This window comes from Chlorocebus sabaeus, chromosome 15 (assembly GCF_047675955.1).
Source record: "Chlorocebus sabaeus isolate Y175 chromosome 15, mChlSab1.0.hap1, whole genome shotgun sequence".
NCBI lineage: Eukaryota > Metazoa > Chordata > Mammalia > Primates > Cercopithecidae > Chlorocebus > Chlorocebus sabaeus.
Window position 1 is genome coordinate 50006717 of NC_132918.1, and position 10488 is coordinate 50017204.

Genomic DNA, 10488 nt, shown 5'->3' on the forward strand with positions numbered 1-10488 from the left:
CGGTAGTGTCATTGGTGGTGTGATTCTCTGAAATGGCAAACAACTCTGGGTAAAGTTTCAGTCAAACGAATTTTGCCTTGATTTACACAGTAGATGCATTTCTAGAAAACACTGTATATTGAAACCACCCAAAAATACCAAAAATACTTCTGTTTGTAAAACAGAGTTCAAGGATCAGTTAGTTATGTACAGGTGGTTCACCTACGTCAATTTCTGGTAGAATACTAAGAATTCATGTGAGGTGCATGACGGCTGTGTTGTATGGGACTGTCCCATACTTTGCAGGGCTGCCAGCAACACCCACCCACACCTACCAAGCGTCCTCCTCTTCTCTATCAGCCTGAAGGCGAAAAGCACCCCTCAAGCCTCCCGAGCGCCCCCTCCTGTTCTTGCTGAGAATCTCTGGCACAGCGCATCTCCGTGAAATGCAGACGTCTCCTCTGCAGCTTCCAATATGAGAGCAAACTCATCACAACGAGAGTGCCTTCTCTTTCATGCTCCTTCTGGATCTCAGGGGCAACTCTAGGGAGTGGGTATTATTGTCCTCATTTGCCAGATGAAGAAGCAGAAGACACCGGAATTTACTGATGCTGAAACAGTTGTACCCTGAGCACCTCAACAATTGAATTCTCAATCTCTAAGAGAAGTAACAAAGAATAAGGACATCTAACCATCTACACAACTGTCTCTGTTTTATACAGAAACACTTAGCTAACGCTGCAGATTTTTCTCATAAGACACTTGCCATGCCAATTAACTTGGGCTGGGGTAACGAATCCCTGGATAATATGAAATTATAATCTAACGATGCTTTGCTAGTATCATAAGAGTAAAGATGAAATGCCTCTGTGTCACTCTTCTGCTAACAACTACTCAGCCCGAAATGCAAGCTGGATAAGCAGGGACTCCCTTTAGGCACATGGTTCCACAGACCACCCTTGGCTGATACTCAGCTGCAAGAAGGAATTTATTATGGGAGTTCCTAAGAGCAACGGCATGAGAGGAACAATATGAAAAATCCGTATGTCTTCTACCAAAAATTGACCAATTTATTCTTACCTTCCAAATTATGGTTTGACTTTGGCTTTGCAGAACTTGAGGCAAGGTGAATTTACACTGTGATTTCTCTCCTTCATACAGATGAACACTTCAGTTACTGACAAAGTTTTCCTTATACATATATATATATACACACACACATATAAAATAAAGAATACATATATTTCTCTCATATGTATAAAAAATAAAGAAAAATGTGTTCTTTACCCAATTTATCTCCTTTCAATGCTCTTTTTGTTTTTTTCTTTTTCTTGGAAGGGGAAAAGACTAAGGCTGGCATTTTCTCTAAGCATACGTCAGGCAGCTAAAGGGTTTAAATGGAAGTACAATTGATTGTTTTCCTCCAGCTGGGGAGGGGGTTGGGGTGAGGTGGCACGAAAGACCCTGTACTTACCAGCCTCCTACTGTGTACCAAACCTTCTCACAGGCGCTCATCAAATTTAATGGCCAAAGCAAACGTGTTGGTCATTACAATTGTCATCTTATAGATGGGGAAAATAAGAGAAGTTGACCTACTCAAGTGCCCAAGCAGGTGCTAGACTCAGGATTGGAATCTAGATCTGTCTGAACTAGGAAACCATAGTGATTTTATGATACCCTTTGGTAACCACTTGTTTGTATAACCTTGCCTTCCTCCACTGTCTCACACAGGGCATAGTGTTCACTGCCCCATTGGGCATTTTTCTTTTTGAGACAGGGTCTCACTCTGTCACTCAGGCCGGAGTGCAGGAGTGTAATCATAGCTCACTATAGTCCAAACTCCTGAGCTCAAGGGTTCTTCCCATCCCAGCCTCCTGAGTAGGTGGGACTACAGACACACACCACCATGCCCAATTAATTTTTTAAATTTTTTGTAGAGACGAGGTCTCACTATGTTGCCCAGGCTGGTCTGGAACTCCTGGTGTCAAGCGACCCTCCTGCCTCACCCTCCCAAAGTATTGGGACTATAGGCATAAGCCACCACACCCAGCCTTAGCATAAATCTTTGCATGGCACGAAGAGCTGGACTTTCTGCCCTTATAATTTGTCTCAGTTCTGAAATCTGAAACCCCAGGGGCACAATTGTAAATGGAAACTCTACTTGCAGCGGCCTTTAGAGAGGAGCTCTTTCTCCTCTCAGCTCTGTCTCTCCCACAGATATAACTGTGAGCACAGTTTCAATGGTCTTTCACTATACACAATGAAGAACTGTTGAAGGAAGTTCTAAATTCCATCAAGCTCTGCCATGATTTCACTATAATTCAGTAAACATACGCTGAATATGAATAAACGAATAAACAAGAAAACTGATGACTGTATTCTGTGCTTCCGCAGCCTGAGAATACTTTCTCAATGAGTGAGGACTAAGGGAAGTGCTGGAACAGGCCTACTGCAGGCCTGGGCTCTTCCCCTCTTCCCACCTGCTTTAAAGTAAAGCCCTGCAGGAACAGAGAGGAAATTGCACCAATAAACACAATATTACTTTAAATCCTTGATTTCCTGCATGACATAGCAAAGCATTTGCTCTCATGCCCACTCAAGTCAGCATGAAATCCCATCCCAAAAAAGTGGAGAGGGGCTAGAGGGAGATTAAAAAGAGAGCATTTATCACAACTGCAATTAGAATCAGAATCAAATTGTTTTAAAGAAACAATGTCAACATTTTACAGACTATTCTTCTATAAGGTAGGGAGCCTGGGAGCACCCAGCTGCTGTTTTCAACTTCGTAATCTCATTCTAGCTAAATTATACCATTCAATCACAAAGGTATTAATATGCAGCACAAACTTGGATATATACAACAGTACTAAATAATATGTTAAAGGGCAAGTACCTAATGGCAAATGAGTTTATTCAAACCATATTTAATTTGCCCTTTATCATCACAGAAGACTATGAAACCACTCTTTATTTCTCTCTGTGTTTTAATGGTTGTCATCTATCAGGCTGTTGGGCATCTTGTGCATTTTGATAAAATGTTAATCTACCAGATGTTCAGGGGCACTCCTCTGTGGGTGGATGCTGTCTCCGGGTTCTGAAGGTTCTCAGTGCCTGCTCCTCAGCTCAGAGGGGAAGAACCACTGTGGACATCCAGACAGTGGCTCCAAGCCCCACAGCAGCCGCCGGACACCCCCTAGGCTTCTAAAGGGGCACGACACCTTAATTCTATTTAAGTCTCAAGCCAACTCTGTTTCTAAAACCTTTTCAACTAGAACTAGGTTTCGATTGGGAAAAATATCAGGGTGGATTTTTTTCTAAATTATTTCTCACCTAAGTTGAAAATTGGGTTGCATTTGTAATTATTTTCTAATTGTTTCAGGAATAGAATTAACCTTGCAGTCACACAATATCCTTTCTGTGGTATTCCTTCCCAAAGGTGCATAACCTCAATCTCATCATAAAGATAAAATAAGACAGACCCAAATTACAGGTCATTCTACAAAATAATTGATCTGTGCTTTCAAAAGGATTAGTGTCTTCAAAGTGAAACTGAGAATAGCTCTGGACTGAAGGAGACTAAAGAGACGTGATAACTAAATGCAGCCTGTGATTCTGAACTGCATCTTTTCGGGACAATCGCTTGAATATGCATTGTACATTAGACAGTAGCATTGCATAAATGTTAATTTCCCCAGATTTGGTCATTGGACTGTAGTTATATAAGAGAATGTTCTTAAGCTCTGCAATTTACTTTTAACTGAAAAAGAAACTAAAACAAAAAATCGAATGAGGATATGTAAATAATATACACACTATATTAGCTTCCGTTTGTTGCTTTAACAAGTTACCAGAAACTTAGGGCTTTAACTAGTACAAATTTATTATTTAACAGTTACGGAAGTCAGAAATCTGAAATGGGTCTTACTGGGCTAAAATCAAGGTTTCAGCAGGGCTGCATTGCTTTCTGGAGGCTCTAGGAGATCATCTGTTTTCTTGCCATTTCCAGCTTCTAGAAGTCTGCATTCCCTGGCTCTTGGCCCCTTTTCTTTTTTAAAACAAGTAATGACTGGTTGAGTCTTTCTCACAAAGCTATCTCCCTGGTTCTGACTCTCCTGCCTCCCTTTTCCTTGTTTATAAGGCAGTTGTGATCGCATTGGATCGACCTGAATAATCCAGTATAATGTCATTATCTTAAAGTCAGCTGATTAGAAGCCTTAATTTCGTGTGTAATCTTAATTCTTTCTTGCCATATAACAAAATATACTCATAGGCTCCAGAGATATAGATGTAGACATCTTTGGGGAGTCATTAGTCTGTATAACACACACACACACACACACACACACACACACACGAGAAAGCAAACATTCCAAGATGTTAACAAGTTAACAATAAATGAAGGGTATATGCACCATGAAAATTCTCATCCAAGTGGGATTTATCCCAGGGATGCAAGAATGGTTTAACATACACAAATCACTAAATGTGATACATCACATTAACAGAATGAAGGACAAAAACCACATAATCATCTTAATAGGCACGGAAAAAGCATTTAATGAAATCCAACATGCCTTTATGATAAAAACTTTCAACAAATTAGGTATAGAAGGAACATGCCTCAACAGAAGAAAGGTCAGGTGTGACAAACGCACAGCTAACATCTTACTAAATATAGAAAATTTGAAAGCTTTTTTTGGATAACTGGTACAGGATAAGAATGCCTACTTATTATTCTTATTCGACATAGTATTGAAAGTCCTAGTCAGAGCAACTTAGGTAAGAGAGAGAAATAAAGAGCAACCGAATTGGAAAAGAGGAAGTCGACTTATTTTTGTGTGCAGACAACATGATCTTATATACAGAAAAACCTAAAGACACCACTAAGAAACTCTTGGAACTGATAAACAAATACAGTAAAGTTGTAAGATACAAATCAGCATACAAAAATCAGTAGCATTTCTATACACCAATAATGAATTAGCTGAGGAGAAAATCAAGAAACCGATCTCATTTGTAATAGCCACAAAAATAAAATACCTAGGAATAAATTTTACCAAGGAAGTGAAAGAACACTACCATAAAAACTATAAAACACTGACGAAAAAATTGAAGAAGTCACACAAAAAAGAAACTATATCCCATATTCATGAATTGGAAGAATTAATAATGTTAAAAAGACTGTGCTACCCAAAGCATTCTAGAGATTCAATGTAATCTCTATCAAAACACCAATGGCATTTGTCAAAGAAATAGAAAAAAATAATTCTAAAATTTGTATGGAACCACAAAAGACCTTGAATAGTCAAAGAAATCCTGAGCAAAAAGAACAAAGCTGGAGACCCACACTACCTGACATCAAAAAAAAAAAAAAAAAAAAACTATAAAACTATAGTAACTAAAACGGGATGGTACTAGAAATAAAACCAGACACACAGAACGATGAAACAGAATAGACAACCCAGAAATATATTCATGTATTTACAGCCAACTGTTTTTCAACAAAGGAATTGAGAAAATACAGTGGGAAAATGACACAGTCTTCAATGAATGGTGCTGGACTGGATACCCACATGCAGAAGAATGAAACTGGACTTTTATCTCTAACTGTATACAAACATCCACTCATTAGGATTGAAGACAAATGTAAGACCTGAAGCTATAAATCTACTAGAAGAAAACATAGGGGAAATGCTTTAGGATTTTATGATCTAAGGATTTTATGGATAACACTTCAGAAGCACAGGCAACAAAAACAAACACAGACAAATGAGATTATGGTAAATTTTATTAAAGTTTCTGACCGGGCACAGTGACTGAAACTTGCAATCCCAGCACTTTGGGAGGCTGAGGCAGGTGGATCACCTGAGGTCAGGAGTTCAAGACAAGCCTGGTCAACATGGTGAAACCTCATCTCTATTAAAAAAAAAAAAAAAAAAAAAAAAAGCCTCTGTGCCTGTAATCCCAGCTACTCGGGAGGCTGAGGCAGGAGAATTGCTTGAACCTGGGAGGTGGAGGTTGCAGTGAGCCGAGATCATGGCAATGCACTCCAGCCTGGGTGACAGAGCAAGACTCCATCTCAAAAAAAAAAAAAAACACAGTTTCTGCACTGCAAAGGAAACAATCAACAGAGTAAAGAGACAATCTGCAGAATGGGAGAAAATATTTACAAACTATTCAGTGAACAAAGGATTGATATTCAGGATATACAGAGAACTCAGCTTAATAGCAAAAAACAAATAATCTCATTTAAAAATGGCAAATGATCTGAATAGACATCAGATTATTTCTCAAAAGAAGACATACAAATGGCCAAAATGTATATGAAAAAATGGTCGACATCACTAATCATCGCAGAAATACACATAAAACCCACAATGAGATATCATCTTACCCCTGTTAGAATGGCTATTATCAAAAAGACAAAAAATAACAAATGCTGGTGAGGGTGTGGAGAAAAGGGAACTATCCACTACAGGTTGAAATATAAATTGTTACAGCCATTGTGAAAAACAGTATGGAGGTTCCTCACAAAACTAAAAATAGAGCTACTATATGATCCCACAATCCCGCTACTGGGTATTTAACCAAAGGAACGGAAATCAGCATATCAAAGAGATATCTGTAACCCCACGGTTATTGCAGCACTATTCACAATAGTTACAATATGGAATCAACCTAGGTGTCCAGTAACAAATGAATAGAAAAAGAAAAAGTGGTGTATATACACAATGGAATACTATTCATCCATAAAAAAGAATGAAATCCTGTAATTCATGGCAAACATGGATGAGCCTGGAAAACATGTTAAGTGAAATAAGTCAGGCACAGAAAGGCAGAGATCTCATGTTCTCACTCATATGTGGGAACTAAAACAGTTGTACTCATAGAAATAGCATGTAGAATACTGGTTACTAGAGGCTGGGAAGGGTAGCAGGGTGGGTGGATAGGAAGAGGTTGCCTAATGGATCAAAAGTACAGCTAAATAGGAGGAATATGTTATAGTGTTCTACAGTGCTGTAGGGGGATTACAGTGAACAATAATTTATTGCATATTTTTGAACAGCTTGAAGAGAGGATTTTTAGTGTTCCTAACACAATGATAAGTGTTTGAGGTGCTGGATATGCTAATTACCCTGAATCGATCATTACAGATTGCATACATGTACCAAAATATTACTCTGTACTCCATAAACATGTACAATTATTGTATGTCAAATAATAAATAAATAAAAATGGAAGAAATAAAGGATGTATGGAAATTAAGTGCAATACACTAGAAGCTTTTTGTGGGTTTGAATGTTTTTCACAAAATAAAAAGTCTAACTTAAAAAAACCTTACAATAATGCTGGATATTTCAAGCAACCACAATCCCTTATCTAAAATTCTGAAGGTCAAAAGCTCTGAAAACTGAGTTTTTAAAATAACTTATTTGGCAACAAAGCCCCACCTGAACTGCCATAAGGCTATTTATGGCCTCAATTTACCCCCTTGCTATGACTACGCATTGCTGCAGAAGTATCAATATCCCATCATTCAGTCTGTGCAGTTTCACTGACAGTGGTTCATGTGTCTGGCTCTGGGCCTGCTACCAGGGAGGCAAAACAGGGAGGCAGGGCCCTACTCTTCAAGAGCCCAGAGTGGAAGGGAGCAAATGCCCAAGCTACCATGAGATCAGCAGAACCCAGCACAGGCCTGAGGGTGGGGGAAGATGAGGAACAGGGGCAGAGAAGGCTTTCTGGGAGATGGGATGCTTGTTCATCAGTTGAGTGGAGAAGGTAAGTGAGGACACTTTAGGTGGAGTGTAGCATGGGAAAATGCTTGCAGGCTTAACAGCCTTGCCTATTTGGGAAACTTAAATCAATTGTCTGATGGGAAAGACAGGGGAGGAAGGAAGAGAAAACAGGGCCAGGTCACAAAACTGAGCCTCTTAGCATGGGGTTACCTCCTTTTTTGATCCTGAAGTTCCTGGAGAGCTACTGGGGAGGTTTTGTTATTACACAATATTTAATACAGAAAACACACACATACACACACATAGATATGAGGTAGGCAGCTTCTAAAAGGGGTCTCAGTAATTTCTGCCTCCTAGAATACACTTGGGTAATTCCGCCCCCTTGAGTGTGGGCTGGACCTAGTAACTTACTTGTAAGGAATAGAATATGGCAAAAGCAATAGGTTTTCATCCTGAGATGAGGTTATAAAAAGACTCTGGCTTCTTTCTGGTCTGCCTCTTGCCCCATCGCTCACCCACTCTAATAAAGCCAGTGCCATGGCACGAAACTGAGGGTGGGCTTTGGCCAAAAGCTATCAAGGATCTGAGACCCTCAGTCCAACAGCTCACGAGGAACAATCACGTGAGTGAGCCTGGAAGTGGTTTCTTTCCAGTAGAGTCTTGAGTTGCCTGCAGTCCCAGGTGACACCTTGCAACCTATAAGAGTCCCTTTCGGAGGTGGAAAACCTAGATTTGTGATCCATAGAAACTATGAGATGGTAAGTTATTGAGTATCAGGGTAATTTGTTATGCAGTGATAGATAAGAAAAATATTTTCTTCTGACAAAGGTAACCGTCATCAAGAATTTTGTGTTTCTCATTCCCTTGGTTTTATCATTTTGACATGGATATATGTTTGCCTAAACAAATTTTGTTGAGTTTTGCCAGATTTTGTACTTTACATCAACAGAATCATGTCATTGGTATGCTTCTGTGACTTGTTTTTCTTGTTCAAAATTAAGTTCCTGAGATTGAGCCACATTGATGATGTAGTTCATTTTCACGGACGTGATGTATTTCCTCATACTCCTGTGCATGGACTCTCAGAATGCTTTCAGAGTTTTGCTGTTTCAGCCAGGCTGCTATGAACATGCTGTGTGACTCCTGGAACACGGGAGCCAGGATTTACCTGGGGAATTATAGGCCTTGGGGTGAAACTGCCAATTTGTACCTTATAAGTATTTTCAACTTTATAATATAGTGAATATTTTTTCCCAAAATGCTGATACCACTTAACACTCCCAACTAGAGTACATAAACATTTATTTGTTCCACATCCATTTGATATTCTCTGAATTATTACCTTTTGCCTTTTTAATAGTTGCAACATGACATCTCATTATGATTTTAATTTGCATTTTTCTAATTGTCATACTATTAACATGACCATTTTTTAACATGTTTATTGCATATCAGGTTTTATTCTCCTGTGAAATACTTATGACTTTTGGCCAGGTTTTTACTGGACTGTCTTTAACTTATTGATTCATAGATATTTTTTATATATTCTATTTCTATCTCTCATCAGTCATCTGTGTGGAAAATATATTTTTCCGGTTTTTGAATTATCTTTTCATTCTTTTTGGAGTGCTTTGAGAAAAAAAAAGTTTTGAAGTTTAACGTAGGCTCATTTGTCAATCATTTTTAATATCTTTTTAAAGCACTTTTAATATTTTGCTTAAGAAGGCCCTTTCTCTCACTCGTTTATAGACTTTCTCCTATATTTTCTTCTTACAGTTGTAAAAGTTTAGCCTCTCACGTTTAAGGCTAATCCATCTGAAATGGCTTCTTTTAGTATAGTATGAGGTATCCATCAATTGGATATGAATATTTAATTATGTATTTTTTCATATGGATAACTTTGAAACAGCACTATTTTGTTGGATGGTCGAGCCATCTCTCACTGATTTGCAATGTTGTCTCTGTCACAGTCATGTTTCTTCATAGGTGTGTCTCTGTTTCTGGGCTCTGTCTTCTGTTGCATTATTCTAGTTGTATATCCCTGTACCAAAACCATACTGTCTTAATTACTCTAACTTTGTTATAATAATGTTACTATATCCTATTCTTCTTTGGAAACATCTAGGCTATGCTAGTCCTTTGTTCTACCATGCACATTTTGGAATTATTTTAACAAATTCTAAGAAAAAGTTATTGAGCTTCAATTTTGTAGAACTAATAGGTCTATTAGTCATAATTGGCATCATTCTAATACTAAGGTTTTCTAACCATAACAATTCCTATCCAATTATTTGGGACTTCTTCAAAAGTTTTCCAAAAGAGTTATTTTTTTTTCATATTTTCTTCCTATATTTTCTGAGCTTTATGTTCAGTTATATGATTTTTCATGGTTGCATAAAAAAGGCATTATTTAAAATTTGTGTTTTGTTTCTTGCCTACTATAAAATACAGTGTTTTCTATATATCCAGCAACATTGTTAAACATATATTAATTCTAATAATTTACCTATGGATTCTTTTCTGCTTTCCATACTGATGATCATAATAGCTTCATTTCTTCCTTTTTAATTGTTTCTGGCTAGGACCCTAATTATGATATTGAATAAAAGTGATAAAAGCAGGCATTCTTGATTTGTTCTTGATTTTGAAGAAACTACTGTAACACATCACTTTAAGTGTGATGTTTACTCTAGGTTTATTGAAGATATTTTCTATCAGGTTAAATAATTCTCCTTCTATTTCTAGTTTGCAAAGAGTTTTATCTCAAATGAAT